Raw genomic sequence first — 16,532 nt, forward strand, 5'->3', positions numbered from 1 at the left:
ATTCAAAGCCTCCCTTGTTACACCCTCCCACGAAGTTTCCATTTCCTTTCAATCTTTCTTTATGACGTCCTCCCACCCCAGACGGGGACGACCTGCTTTCCATTTAGCCCTAGATGGCTGGCCAAAAAGAACAACTTTCGGCAATATGTCATCCTTCATCCGCACAACGTGCCCTAACCACCTCAATCTTTCTTTCATTATAGCCCTAGAGAGCGGTATTGAACCACATTTTTCGTATAGCCCATTGTTTGAAATACGGTCAGTTTCTTTAATAGTTCCTCTTTAATCTTTATTTATGGAGACATAGATGCCTCTATGAGAAACCAAGTATTCTCATGAAATGGCAAACCTTATTATATTCAAAATAACCGCTGTACGATTCTTGTGATGAAGTTTTACTACAAACATCTCAATTTGAAAATTGAACACGTGGTCTTCAAAATTCTATTTCCTCTACCCCTGGAACTCGGCTTCATAGCCATCGGTCACGCTTTGAACATCAACTTTAGCAAGAGCTTCCCGAAGAGTTGCGTACTGAAAGCAGTTGCCAGACCGATCCTTGTCAGCGTGCCCCACCCTATTTTTTTTATCTTTGTATATTACCTACATTAAGCGACCTTGTGCATACGCCCTTAGATCTTCCAATTCCAATGTCTCCGAAAGAACCATGCTCTCTAAATAATTCCCAAGATGATTGAACAGTGACAGATTAGCGGAGAAATTTTAATCCCAAAGAACGATAGAGCGAATCCTTACTTGGTTATGCATCACCATAGCAATATCCTCCTTAAATAGAATATCAGATGAGTATACAAAAGGATAGATATTGTTTATAACCAAGTAAACAGTTGGGTAATAGGAAGTCCTGTCTTCAGTTTGATGAAGTGTTTACGGTTTACCAAACTTTTTCTTGAATATTAAATTTGAAAAAATATTTCCCCGCATAAAGGCTTTTCAACGAAAAACAACGAGCGTTATTGAAACCTAAAACAAGCACAAATAAAGGCATATAGTAGTTCAAACTAAAACAGACAGAAATTACCACAAATAAGCATAGGGCTACCTGACCCTAAACCGTGTAAGCCGAGAGCGTTGTTGAAATCGCATACTCGCGTTAAGATCGTATATTCGAGTTAAGATCACATATGGTTCAAACCCTGTCGAGGAAGTAGACCATTTTAAAATGCTAAGTTACACCTAAAAGAAAAAGTAAGGCTATCCTTCTAACTATCATGTTAAAAAGTGCGTTTTAATTTTATTGGCTCGTTTTTTCTGGTGTAGTTTCTCAAGCCGCCAACGTTATTCCGGTAAGGGAAAATAGCCCCGCCTTTAAAAACCGGTTTAACCACTGCTGAGTGACAAATCTAGACCGAAAAGGAAATATGATTTCTGGAGAGACAAATAACCGCACCTTTTTAAAATATGATTGGCTCTTTTGTGAAAAATATTAAGACAGTAGCACCACGATTTTTTAGTTGCAAAATTTTTTACGAGTAAAACCTGTTTCTCTGTGGTGTTGCTATCCTAACATATTCCACAAATACGTTACAATATAAATCCTCAATGTTTTTAATTCTACACTTTGAAATATTCAAGTTCTTATCTCTTTCTTAGATACATCCTTTTACCTTCAGTCTAGTTATTTACGTATTTTTTGTCATTTTGGTGGAACTTTTCTGTCTTCCTATGCTTTGAAACTTTTCCTATACTTTTTCTGCTTTCAATTTTACTATAAACTAAAACAATCTGCCAAATATCTTTGGATACAGAATCGGAATTTAATCTTTTGTTTAGATGAAATTCGTTGAAATCATCCATTGCTTATTAAGATTGGCGTTTCATCAAATGTCATTAGGACTAATGCTGCTTCAATTTTGGAGTAATGCTGTTCTTCTATGAAAACAGGGATTTGAAAAGGCAATAGGGAAAACATGTATGAATAAAATTATACTACAGAGATCATTTAAACGAAGCAGACGACTAAATTCGGCCAAATTCGATTAAAAACAGTTGTTGACATCCATCGCTCCTGAGGGTTCATTCCTGAAGAGATTAAGTTAACGATAAAGAGCTAGACCGACGTACTGCGTTTCTAGCTCAAAATAGCCGTTTTTATTTAGACGTCTTACACCAGCTTTTGAACTAGGATTTTTTTTCTAGGTTAAGGCTTATTTTGAGCGTTTTCAGGCTGAATTTTAGGATTGAGAGATTTTTTCATTATTTTGGAATATTTTCAATATGTTTCAAAACGTTTTCAAATTTAAAATAATTTGCCAAGAACACGCCACCTTTTCCGTGGAAATCCGGCTTATGATTTGTAGTGTACGCTCTTAACGCTACGTCTATGACACTGCAAGAAAATGCTACATCAGTCTAGTCCTTGATTTAGCCAATATCAAGGCTTCAGCTAGCAGCAGACTAATCCACAACACAATTGATCTGGTTGTCTAGTTAAGATTGAAAATGTTCACCTTATAGATTATTATGGAGACGCTTTCGCATAATAATATGAATAACTTATCTATTGCCCACTATAAAAAAGAAGCGGAGTACATCAAGAAGCGCAGTCACTTTTTCCCGTAAATCAGGGAGGCCGAATCGCGATATTAGATGCCGGTTCCGGAACCACGGAGGGATAATGATAATCTCATTACCGAAATCAAGTTCTGGGCCCTGCAGTGAGTTAGTGCAGGTGAGATCTAACTCCAGGTCTCGTAGTGATCAATCCTGCCGCACCATATGGTTCTTTCTTCTGCCGCAAATCCTGCCGCACCATATGGTTCCATTGACCATATGGTTCTTTCTTCTTCTAGTTTGAATTGCCACTGAGATGCTTTCGCATTATCTCATCACTGGAACCAAATACTGGGCCCTACAGCGGGTTGCTGCAGTAATTTCGAACTCCTGGTCCCCTATTACCAAGCAGAGATCAATCGCACTGCGCTACTACAGGACTTACCATAAGGTTCTGCTTCTTCTCGTTTGAATTGTTATGGAGACGCTATTGCATAATCTCAACACTGAGATCAAATTCTGAGACTTACCATATTGCTCTTCTTTTTTTAACCATATGGTTCTTCTTCTTCTTCTTGCTTAGATTAGTATGGAAACGCTTTCGTATAAGCTCGTCACCAGAATCAAATTGTGTTGCCAAAGTGTGTTGCTACAGCTGAGTTCGAACTCTGAGCTCCGTATTGCCAAGCTGAGATCAAACCTACTGCGCCGCTACCTGACAAATACATGGTAAACTCCTATACAGCCTTTTTCTATGCCGCTAAGGATTGATATTAAAGCTATCTGATTGGTTGAGCTTAACTTAGTTTCAAATAATTCAAATAAACTGAACTTCATTGGTGGTACTAACTAGCTATATAACAAAACGTCACCCCAAAGTACAAGAAAAAAAAGAACAAGGAAAAACACAAAAAATATAAAAACGAAAACAATTCAAATGGGAAAAACCTCCATTAACCCGTTAACATTGTCAATTTCCTGGGAAAAAAAAAGTGAAGTTGCTGTACAGTTTCAGCTTAGCGAATGATCTCCAAACTGATGAGCCATTGTGCCTGGCCACATGACTTGCTCTTGCTATGTTCCGTTGCTCAGATGTAGGACAAGAAGCACTCATGGTCGAACAATCATGGTAAAATGAATTAGGCTTAACAAATCACAAAAAAAATCTGGTGCAAGGGGATTCAAACACTGGAATACAAACACTCTTGTTTGATAATCTCTTATTTCAGCAACCTTTAAAATACTAAACTCTCTAAATAGTGACTCAGTTCTATGAATACCATGATCATACATACTATCAATCTTTTAGCGTTATTTTTCAGAACTTGAACTCGCCTAAAGGGCTGGGCAAACGCAGCTGATTTCGGGAACTGATTTCCAAATCAGCGCTGATTTTATAAGAAATCGGCGTCGATTTGAGCTTGAAAAATTTTCTAGTTTTCGGTGCCGATTTACAAAATCAGCGCCGATTTTCATCATGGTTATCACAAAAAAATAGGGATACAATTGATTAGTCAGCCAGAGATGTCTTTGGTGAAAGACCCCGCTACTGAGCTGAGAGCTAAGCTGAGATCAATCATGCAACTATTAAAAAACTCCAGTTGACTATATGTGTCCATGACTTTTTTTTGAAAATTTTGCGCAATAAATTTTTCTTTCAACAAATTTTTCTTACCACTATCGTTTGTCCACTGATGCTGAAATCGGTTCCCGAAATCAGCTACGTGTGCCGAGCCCTTAAAATTGCAACAACAACAAAAAAAAATAACCCGCCCAAATCTAGCAGTCATGATAATTTATGTTTGGTGCTACTAACGAATAATGCTAAAGTAAAATGTTGAAAGGTAAAAGTGTTGAAAATGGTTCAGAACTCCAAGGCCTTTGGCCAACGTGTTCTAGGATGTCGCAGTGTGTTCTCCAATACAGGTTTCGGTTCAGAATGAATTCCAAATACCGGATCTCTGCGACTTGTGTGAATGGTAGAAAGGCACCAGGAATGCACCAGGAAGAATTGGGCCAGGACTGGTTCTAGTAACAATCGTAAAATTGGTTTTGATACATTGACACTGAATAGGCTAGTGCAATTCGTGTAGGCCTTTCAGTGCTAAATTAACCTTTAACAGGAGCTTTTGTAGCGACTTCGCTGTAATCATAAAACATGTGTCATCAGCAGGTGAAGTTACTGAAGCTCTGGGAATGTAGGATATCATTATGTCACTAAAAATCAAATACAACTGAGGAACTAGAACTGAGCCCTGGGGAATACCGCACTTATAACAAATGGTCGAGAAGATTCATTATTTAAAATCGCGTATAGCCTTGTATCACTCAAATATGGTTCAAACCAATTTAAACCACTCCCAACATTATCAAAAGCCTTTTGAAAATCAATAAAAATATGAATGCACGGTTCACCTTCTTCAAGTGCTGATTTAATATTTTCTAGAGGATGTTGCACGGTATGTTTCGTCAATTGTCTTTTCCTGAAGCCAAAATAAAACACCAATCCTCGTCAAACATACATAAAGGCGGTGGTGATCAATTTGTTCATAAATTTTTGAATGCATCGGTAGAATATATATTGTTCTCCAATTTGATGTCAGTTCTGACCACACCTTTATGTAAGAGTATAACTTTTGGCATTTTAAGTGCATTTGGAAAAATTAGCTTTTCCGCAGAAATATTCAATACAGAAAGTAAAGGACAGAAAGTAAATAAACCAAACCAACTGGCGTTAGAAAATGTCTTGGCTTTAGTCCAATCTTCAGCATTAGCAACATATCATTGTGAATTAAGCTTAAGCATGATTGACAAAAAAAAAACGTTGTTCTGTAAAGAGCAAAATTAAAACTTGAAACGAACGAGATTCATCGATTCTAAGCAAATGCAACATATATCTATAAAAATCACTGGGAATAAACTGATTGTGGTAATTCCCTATCTTTGTATAACTATGCGATACTTCCTCACTAGACTTCCTGTAATCTCGAAATTTTTCTTACTGTGCAGTTTCTTTGAAGGTGCGTTTTTAGATTTGGTTACTGTGGACCTTGGTCTGCTCTTTAATACGTTGCAGCCGTGCAGCCATATATTTGTGCAGCCTCAAAGGTAGTTGCTACTGCCAATGGCTCAACACAGACAACTGTTATTCTCAAAAAACTTGAATTATTTATCTCTAATTTAATAGATATGTTTTTCTAAGAGATCTGTTGAAAAATGTCTTTTTTGTAATTGATGCTTTTAGACTTCAAATGATCAGTCTATTTTACAAAAGTTTTATTTTCATTGATATCCATGTTTGGGTGCGATTATTCTAACTATGAAAGGGGCTGTCCCCTCCTCAACGCCTCGCTCTTTACGCTAAAGTTTTTTATTGTTTTAAAAAATAAAGTTGTGAGACAGAGTCAAACTTTAGCGTAAAGAGCGAGGCGTTGAGGAGGACAGCCCCTTTCATATACGGAATAATTTCTGTTCGTTTTAAGTTTTGATGTCGCTCCTTACTTTCAGTTTAAAAAACTTGTTTTTTTTATTTAATTTCTGATCGTTTTTTAGTTAATGCAGCTTTTATTTTGGCTCACCGTCATTGAATAAGTAAACAAAATTTGAATAAAAATTTTACTTTTCTTTTGCTAAATGGCTGTCTCTAAATTTGGTTCTGACGTAATTTTCAAATTAACTTACGTAACGAACTTCTATATTCGTATATTTTTCTTCCGGCAAAAAATGCAAAGTTGCAGATTTTTGCAGATATGAGCTTGAAACCTATGTTATAGGGTTTTCCGATACGCTGAATCTGACGTTGTGATTTTCATTAAAATTCTTTCACTTTTAGGGGATGTTTCCCCCCTCTTTAAAAAATCAGGCAAATTTTTTCAGGCTCGTTGCCTTTGATGAGTAATACTAAACTTAACAAAATTCATATATATAGAATCAGCATTATAAGCCCATTCTTTTGATACATTTATTGACATCAAAATTCTGTTTTTAAAAGTTTCGCTTACTATTGAGCCGTATCGCTTGTTTTTTTATTGTTTTTTTTTTCATTACGTATATGTTATTACGTATAGGATGGAGTTCTCCCCTTAGTCAATACCACGCTCTTTACGTTAAAAGTTCAAAAAAAATTTTAATTCACAAACCCCTGAATCACAAAGGCCGTTTAATTAGAATAGATAGCTCTTTTGAAATCACTAACAAAACAGTAGCGTAAAGAGTGAGGTATTGACTCGGGGGAGAACCCCCTTATATACATTATAATTTCTGTTCGTTTTAAGTTCTAATGTTGTTTCTTACTTTTAGTTAAAAAAACTTGTTTTTTTTTAATTTAATTTCTGATCGTTTTTTAAATAATGCTTGGAAATCCCGCGCCCCCTTTATAGAAATGTCCCTTATCCCAAAGAAACATCCTACACGGAAATATTCTCCCGAGTAAACCTCTCCTCCTGCCCCCCCCCCCCCAGAAAAAAATTCTTCCTGAAAATGTCTGTATACTTCCCAATAACCAATACAATATGTAATCAATGAGCAAAGTTCACAACTTGCAGCCCTTCCCCTGGGAACTGTGGGGGATAAGTCATCGTAAAAGACATATTTATTAGATTTTTGACTATGCTGGGCAAAATGGCTATCTCAAAATTATAATTAGGTGACTTTGAGAAAAAAAGAGCGTGGGAAGGGGCCTAGTTGCCCTCCATTTTTTGTTCACTCAAAAAGGGCACTAGAACTTTTAATTTCCGTTCCAATAAGCCCTCCTACGACATTCTAGGACCACTGGGTCAATACGATTATCCCTGGGGAAAAAAAAAAAAAATAAATAAACATGCCTCCGTGATCTTTCTTCTGGCAAAAAATGCAAAACTCCACATTTTTGTAGATAGGAGCTTGAAACCTCTACAGTAGGGTTCTCTGATACGCTGAATATGATGGTGTGATTTTCATTAAGGTTCTATTATTTTTAGGGGGTCTTTCCCCCTTTTTTCTAAAATCAGCCAAATTTTCTCAGGCGCGTAACTTTTGATAGGTAAGACTAAACTTGATGAAACTTATATATTTGGAAGCAGCAATAAAATCTGATTCTTTTGATGTATCTATTGGTACCAAAATTCCGTTTTTTAGAGTTTTGGTTACCATTGAGCCGGGTCGCTCCTTACTTACAATTTGTTACCACGAACTGTTTGATACAGCGCTGTGAAAAAAAGAAGAAAAATAAGACGAGCAACAAAATCCTCGGAAATATTCACATCTGAAAATCGCGCTAATTTCTAGTGATTAACATGTGTTTAGTGTTAGGATTGATAAATCGTCATTATTGCCGTAATTTTTAGTAATAAAATTGTACTTGTGCATTATATCCTACACACGAAAGAAGTCAAGTTTGGTTAATGCTAATGAAATAAAATAAAATAAGATGAAAATGTAAAAGTTTAGAAACAAATTTGGGCTATATATTCTCACATTAGGGGGGGGGGGGTAAGGACAGCATATATTAAATACGTAACCTAACCTAACCTAGGTACCTTCCCCCCCCCTAAACCCCCAAAAAAACAACAGTTTAAATATTGTAAACCTAATAAGAAATCACGCTTTGCAATCCATTTATCCATTGCAAATACCCGCTTGACTGGTTTACTGTAGTATTTCCTTGTACAGTCTATAGCGCCGTGTAGGATATAATGCACAAGTACCAAGAAATTTAATAGCAATTATTAATAAATATTATACCTTAGATTTATGAATATAAATAGTTTATGGTCTTGTTCTGTTCAAAACATTGATGAAGTCTATCTTATTTTTAATGTATATCTTTAAATCTTATCTTGCCTTAACCCAAATCCCTTGCCCCAATTATTCCAAACTTTGCTCATTCGACTACAGTTTCTCTCAACAGAGCATTGTAAATTCTTCTTTCCAACAAAACCCCTCGAAGAGACACAAACTGTCATTAACCTTTTGAGTGGGCATACTTAAAAATTATAAATTAGGTGAAACTCAAAATCCTGATCCTCGATATTTCTTATGAACAAATATCGGCAGTGCAGTTTTTAAAAAATATTTGTTTGTGATTTTCCCTCGGGATAGTGTTGAATTTGTTTAGTCTTAAGAACCATCATTAGTCATTACCCCTCTTCTTTGTCTACCAAGGCTTAAAAACTGATCTTAATTAACTTCTTGTATCTGATTGACTCCAAATTTTGCACAGAAGTCCAAATATAGTGATGGGTGTTTTTTTTCAAATGATATATCCCCCAATGAAATGGAATGTTGACGTCACTCAGTAAGCTCTGCCAGAGTCGACTCAGCTCCAAATGTTTACTTTAAAAAAATCTAGAAAGGTGACCAGGAACTGTGTGTGAAAGCACAGGATAGCTAGCCCCCAACCCCCATTGCACTTCCTGGCTTAAGGGCCACGAAACGGAGATCAGTACCGCTGGTTTTTACCCCTAGAAGTCAAATTTTTAGCGAGGAAGGAATTGTCTGGGGGATTTTCAGCAGATGGAATTTTCCGTATCAGAATTTTGTGCGGGAGGAACTTTCTATGAGGGTGGGAGGATTTTAAGCATAATTTGAAAAACGATCATAAGTTAAAAAAATATGTTTTAAGGGACTTGAGGCCTCGAGGCCCGATCCCCTCCCTGAAGTCCTATTCTTTTCCAAATTTATGGAATCTTTTCCAAATTTGTTTCTTTTTTAGATTATCAAAAAAAACGGTTTTCTATCAATGGCCTCATCTAAAAAAAATTCTTACGTACGTGGCTGTTGCTCATGCCCGAAGATGTGTGTGAACCAAATTAGTTAAAATTAGTTGTTTTTGTGCATAGTAGTCATAGGAATATAATTGTCGTCTACGGGCTACAATAATTTTTCTTCAGTGATAATTGACAAAAACAAACATTTTTTTGGACTACGTGACGGTCAGGCCGTCCAAAACAAGTTTTTAATTATCGCATTTAAAATTTTCTTGATTAGACAGAAAAGCATGGTACATCATAATATGCGATGCTCTTTGTTCTTATAAATCTTAAATAAACCCATGTCGCAGTTTACATAGATCCAGGCTATGAAAGAAAGAAACGGAAAACACAGGACACGTTTCTTTTAGGACACGTTTTTTCCGCTTCTTCCTCAGTTTCCATGTGCGAGAAATGTTTACTGAACATAACTCCTCCGTATTTTGCCATTATTCTATCATCCAGAGAGTTACTTCTTTTTTATTATTGTTATTAATGGTTAACGAAGTGCTTAAAAAAATACAACAATTAATTTTGCGTATAATGGTAACAAAACAAAAATAAACATTACTGCTTGGTTTCAAAATCAGTCCCGACTCATAACAGCATGTTTGGGACCCCCCGCCCCGAAAAAAGCCACTAATGAACCCTTACTCGTAATAATACATAATAAAAAAATCTGAAACTCCTTCCGGCTTCCGCTTCTCTTGCCCCTACAAAACGTAAATCGACAAAAATGTTGAGTAGAACTAAAGTTTTAAGGTTCGATGAGATGACCAGTGAAATGAAAATAACTATACACCGAGATATAACTTCATTCTAAGTATATAAGGAACGGGTAAAGCTTTTATTGAGAATCAGTTAAAATAAAAACTTTCCGAAAAAGAAGTTTATTCAAAGAAAAGTAATGGCCATATTAAAATTTAGATAAGATAAGATTTATTGCAAAAAGCCTGTGGGCCATAGTCTACAAACAAAGCTCAGGAACAAAATACAACTTTAGATAATAAAAATCAAAAAAGAAAAAAAAACAACAAAACGACAAAAAAGAAACACACCAAGGTTCAACATTTTAACCAACAAACACCAATCATAATAAAACTCAGATCCTAAAAACCGTAACAATCTATCCCCTCAAACATGATTCCCTATGTTTAATCCCTAAACGAAGAAACTTACACAACTGTTTAATAGCACATGCGTTCCTCTCAGCCATTCGCTCAATTAACCAGCATTCACTCACAAACACTCCTCCAAAACATTCTTTATGACCAGCAGAAAAAAAATTCCTATAATAATTCAAACTCAAAACGAAGAGAAATTGCTATTAAAAAAAATAAATGAAACACAAAACGAACAGAAATTAAATAACACTCATAGCAAACAATCATACAGAAGGTACTAATATATATGAATAAATAAATGTTTCAACGAGTAAAACTGAAACTGAATAATCAAATCATGGTTAAAATAAACAAAAATATAGAACTAGCAGATGATCGAGATTTTTGGGTCGACTAATGACGGACAATGTCGACTAGACTTGTATGCATAAGGGGAGACTAAGTTTGCTTGTACTCACAGGCGAACAAGTGACCTAAGCTTACTAGGCTTGCCTGTTTAGAGTCTCAGGCGGACTACCGTGTTTTAGGATTGACATTTAATTAAAAACAAGTTGCCATCAAGCCATGGCTAATCATAGGCAGCGCGATCGTGCTGCCTAAGTAGAGAACGATGTGGGCACAATGTATTATTTTGTTTTATCCTCCATACCAGGGCGCATTGTATCAAAACAGTTACCATTTGAAATACGAAATTGACTCATTCGATTGGCAATTGGAGTGAATAGTACCATTTTAAATAGATGAAAGTGATTGGTGAGAAGTAGGCCCCCTCCCCCTACCACGCCCATTGTTTCCCCAAACACCTCCAATCTAAATTTTGAGATAGTCATTTTGTTCAGTATAGTTGATTACTAGATAGAAAATATGTTTTTGAGGAGGACACTCCCCCACAAACCTTGGGGTAAGGGTTTTAAGTTATGCCCTGAGGGCATGTAAAAACGTTGCTGGCACAATGTATCATTTATTATTTTTTCCTTTAAAGCAGGGCACTTCATATGGAAGGGGTCGTCGTAGAAACTTCGAAAGGGGCTCATTCGATTGGAAATTGAGATTTCTAGTGCCCTTTTTAGTATTAAAAAGTTATTCACGGGCAACTCGCGCCCCCCCTCCCAATCCATTCATCCTCCAAACATAATCAATAAAAAAGTTGATATAGCCATTTTTTTCAGCGTATTCGATTTCTAGATAGAAAATATGATTGTGAGGAGGACACTCCCCCACAACCCTCTGGGAAAGAGTTTTAAGTTATGCCCTGGGGGCATATAAGGTTTTATAGAAGGTGTTGTCGTAGAAACTTCAAAACAGGCTCATTCGATTGGAAACTCAAAGGGCTAGTGCCCTTTTTAATAGTCGAAAGTGGTTGGAGGGCAACTAGCCCCCCCCACACACCCATCATTCCCCGAAACACATCAAATCAAAATTTTTAGATAGCCATTTTGTTCAGCGTAGTCGATTTCTCAATAGAACTTATTTTTTTGAGGAGGAAACTCCCCCAAAACCCTCAGGGCAAGGGTTTTAAGTTATGCCCTGGGGGCAAATAAGGTTTTTATAGAAGGCGTTGTCGTAGAAACTTCAAAACGGGCTCATTCGATTGAAAACTCAAAGGCCTAGTGCCATTTTTAATAGTCGAAAGGAATTGTAGGACAAGTAGCCCCCCCCCACGCCCCCCCTTTCTCCAAAAGTATAACATCGAAGATTTGATTAATCCCATTTTTTGCGAAGTGTGTATTTATCGATATAAATAGTGGTTTTGTGGAGGGCCTTCCACAACAACCCTTTGAGTAAGGGTAGTAAGCTATTCCCTTGGGGCATGTAAGGTTTTTACAGAAAGTGTTGTCGTAGAAACTTCAAAAAAGGCTCATTTAATTGGAAATTCAAAGGGCTAGTGCCCTATTTAATAGTTGAAAGTCATTGGAGGGCAACTAGCCCCCCCCCCTACACCCATCATTCCCCCTAACACATTCAATCAAAATCTTTAGATAGCCATATTGTTCAGCTTAGTTGATTTCCAGATAAAAAATATATTTATGAGGAGGACACTCCCCTACAACCCTCGGGGCAAGGGTTTTAAGTTAAGCCCTGGGGGGATATAAGGTTTTTATAGAAGGTGTTGCCGTAGAAACTTCAAAAAAGGCTCCTTTGATTGAAAATTCTAAGGGATAGTGCCCTTTTTAATAGTCAAAAGTGATTGGAGGACAACTAACCCCCCACGAAAAAGCCCATCATTCTCCCAAACACATCCAATCAAAATTTTGAGATAGCCATTTTGTTCAGCGTAGTTGATTTCCAGATAGAAAATATGTTTTTGAGGAGGATACTCCCCCGAAGCTCTCAGGGCAAGGGTTTTAAGTTATGCCCTGGGGGCATATAAGGTTTTTATAGAAGGCGTTGTCGTAGAAACTTCAAAGAGGCTCATTCGATTGGAAATTCAAAAGGCTAGTGCCCTTTTTAATAGTCGAAAGTGATTGGAGGGCAACTGGCCCCCCCCACGCCCATCATTCCCTCAAACACATCCTATCAAAATTTTGAGATAGCCATTTTGTTCAGCGTAGTCGATTTCCAAATAGAAAATATCATTTTAAAGAGGAAAATCCTCCACAGCCATTAGGGAAAAGATTTTAAGTATTTCCAGGGGGGAATTCAAGATTTGTATAGAAGGCGTTGTCGTAGAAACTTTAAAAAAGGGTCATTCGATTGAAGGTTCTAAGGGCTAGTGCCCTTTTTAATCGTCAAAAGTGGTTTGAGGGCAACTAGCCCCCCCCCCTACACCCATCATTCCCCGAAACACATCAAATCAAAAATTTTAGATAGCCATTTTGTTCAGCGTAGTTGATTTCCAAAGAGATAATACTTTTTTGAGGAGGACACTCTCCCAAAACCCTCAGGGAAAGGGTTTTAAGTTATGCCCTGGGGGCATATAAGGTTTTTATAGAAGGAGTTGTCGTAGAAACTTCAAAACAGGCTCATTCGATTGGAAATTCAAAGGGCTACTGCGTTTTTTAATAGTCGAAAGTGATTGGAGGGCAACTAGCCCCCCCCTACACCCATCATTCCCCCAAACACATTCAATCAAAATTTTTAGATAGCATTTTTGCTTAGCGTAGTTGATTCCCAAATATAAAATATATTTTTGAGGAGGACACTCCCCCACAACCCTCAGGGCAAGGGTTTTAAGTTATGCCCTGGGGGCATATAAGTTTTTAATAGAAAGCGTTGTCGTAGAAACTTCAAAAAAGGCTCATTCGATTGGAAATTCAAAGGGCTAGTTCCCTTTTTAATAGTCGAAAGTGATTGGAGGGCAACTAGCCCCCCCACCACGCCCATCATTCCCCCAAACACATCCATTCAAAGTTTTGAGATAGCCATTTTGTTCAGCGTAGTTGATTTCCAGATAAAAAAAATATGTTTTTGAGGAGGACACTCCCCCACAACCCTCAGGGCAAGGGTTTTAAGTTATGCTTTTGGGGGCATATAAGGTTTCTATATAGAAGGCGTTGTCTCAGAAACTTCAAAAAAGGCTCATTCGATTTGAAATTCAAAGGGCTAGTGCCCTTCTTAATAGTCGAAAGTGATTGGAGGGCAACTACCCCCCCCCACGCCCATTATTCCCCCAAACACCTCCAATCAAACTTTTGAGATAGCTATTTTTTCAGCGTATTTGATTTCCAGATATAAAATATGTTTTTGAGGAGGAAACTCCCACAAAGCTCTCAGGGCAAGGGTTTTAAGTTATGCACTGGGGGCATATAAGGTTTTTATAAAAAGCGTTGTCGTAGAAACTTCAAAAAAATTCATTCGATTGGAAATTCAAAGGGCTAGTGCCCTTTTTAATAGTTGAAAGTGATTAGAGGGCAACTAGCCCCCCCCCCCACGCCCATCATTCCCCCAAACAAATATAATAAAAATTTTGAGATAGCCATTTTGTTCAGCGTAGTTGATTTCCGGATAGAAAATATGTTTTTGAGGAGGACACTCCCCCACAACCCTCAGGGCAAGGTTTATAAGTTATGCCCTGGGGGCATATAATGTTTTTATTGAAATCTTTGTTGTAGAAACTTGAAAAATGGCCCATTCGATTGGAAATTGAAAGGGCTAGTGCCCTTTTTATAGTCGAAAGTGAATAGTCATATTTTGTTTGTTATTGTTGTTGTTTAGACCAATGCACTTTGTAACGAAGTAGTTGTCGTGGGAACTTCGAAAAGGGCTCATTCGATTGAAAACAGAAAAGGCTGATGCCCTTTTTAATAGTCGAAAATGATTGGAGTGCAACTAATCCCCCTTCCACTCCCACCCTCCCATTTGCCCATTATGTTTAAAAACCTAATGTTGCCTTAAGATTAAATCAAAATGCACTGTGATATTGCTAATTCCCAGTAAGGCATCTCAGCAGTATCCCAATAAGGACTGAGGGTATTATGTTCAAACTTTTGTGGCTACTTCTGCTCTTAAAATTTAACCAAATCAAAATAGCGTAAGTGTATCCGAGCTATCAAAGAAAGTAAACAGATTTTTTTGTGAATGGTATCAAGTTTTCCATTTCAGGTCAGCTAGAGGAGGTATGAAACCAAATTAAACAGTACTATTTGTGTCCAGATTTACAAGAGAGTGTATGTTGTTAAAAATCGAGGAAAATTTTTCTCCAGCCTACAAATAGCAGGCCAAGCTATAAAGTCTTAAAAACAAAAAGATTTAAAGTATTATTTTCTTTTTCCCTGAAAAGAGTATGTCAATATAAAACGAACAGAAATTAATTAAAAAAACTTTTTCCACAAAATAGGTTTTTGAAAGAAAAGTAAAGAACTCCATTAAACAAAAATGAGCAAAATTAAAATCATATAATCTACCATGCGTGAAACTACCATAAATCAGCATTGATAAATAAATGAAACCCAAAACGAACAGAAATTACAATAAATAACCGAGTCAAACTGAAAACTACATGAGTAGCATTAACATTAGATTATTTGATTTTATTTTTGCTCATTTTTTGTTTAATAGAGTTCTTTACTTTTCTTTGAAAAACTTATTTTATGGAAAAAGTTTTTTTAATTAATCGGAGAAAAGGCCAAGACAGATAGTCTGGGTGAGTGGCAAAGCTGGCATATGTTCACTTTAATTTAATAGTTATTTCCAAGACGCATATAGTTTGTACCACAAACAAGGGTTTGGCTACTGCCCCTTTCCCTAACTGTAAAAGTCTAAAAGCCTAATGCGTCATTGGCGCTTGAATACGAATTATACTACAGTTATTTTCTTTTGTACATTGAAAATAAAATAAAATTGCAGTGAAATAAAATCTTGAGCTGATTAGCTTTTAGTAATTAATAACATTGTTTATCACATCTTCAGTTTAATTTTATTAGGTCTCTCCGAGACTGTTCATGACACATATAGTTTTCAGTAAAGCGCCAATGAGGCAGTTCTCTCAAACTCACTCCTACCTCTCTATAATACCTCTAAGTCAATGCATTGATAAATAATCATGCTTTACTTGGATGGGGGACCAGTGGTTAATAGTCACAAGAATATATAGAGAGAAAGATTTTTTTCGATTTCTTTTTTTTAGTGAAGCTTCAGGAGAGATTATTTTTCAAAATATAGGTGTAAGAGCTTTTCCGAATTTTAAATGAGATCACAAAAAGTGCGTTTTTAAGATTTTTTCGGGGGCGAGGAGAGGAGGGAGGGAATCCCCTCTATCCTCCTCCCCGATTTATGTCCTTGAGACAGGGGGATTTTTGAAGGTGCTTGACGAAGCTCGCTCCTTGGAGATATCATCCAAAATTTCAGGACACCCACAACCAGGAACGTGTGTCCTCGCAAAATTTTTATGACTTCCCTATCTTAATTTAGCCTGCTAAGTGCTACCTATACTTCTTCATAAGCCCCTATTTCTTAATACCCTTGGGCCATTTCCCCCTGATTTAAATTTTTGCGTCCGTGTTTGCCTTCAATAGATATTTAAAAATGCTGGTTCCAACCAGCAACCAGAATTTTGCCAGACCCCCTTCTTCTATGTGCAGGTATGCGTATCCTCATTTTCAATGCCATGAATTTTGGTAATAGTATTTGTGTGTCAGTTCCACTTTTAAACTTAAGCAGTGATTCTCTTCTACTTTTATTTACAAATTCTGACGTTTCCAAGGCTACTCCTTCATTTATTCAAAAA

At 36.8% G+C, this 16,532-nt stretch overlaps 1 protein-coding gene across 1 annotated transcript in view; it reads left to right on the top strand.

Moving 5' to 3' along the window:
- Positions 1 to 16,532, top strand: part of LOC148947275 (vesicle-fusing ATPase 1-like) — a 324,795-nt gene that overhangs the window by 175,628 nt on the left and 132,635 nt on the right. The gene's annotated exons all lie outside the window — the stretch shown is intronic.

The sequence above is a fragment of the Artemia sp. Qi Xiang Cuo genome, chromosome 11 (genome assembly GCF_049724085.1).
Source record: "Artemia sp. Qi Xiang Cuo chromosome 11, ASM4972408v1, whole genome shotgun sequence".
NCBI classification, from domain to species: domain Eukaryota; kingdom Metazoa; phylum Arthropoda; class Branchiopoda; order Anostraca; family Artemiidae; genus Artemia; species Artemia sp. Qi Xiang Cuo.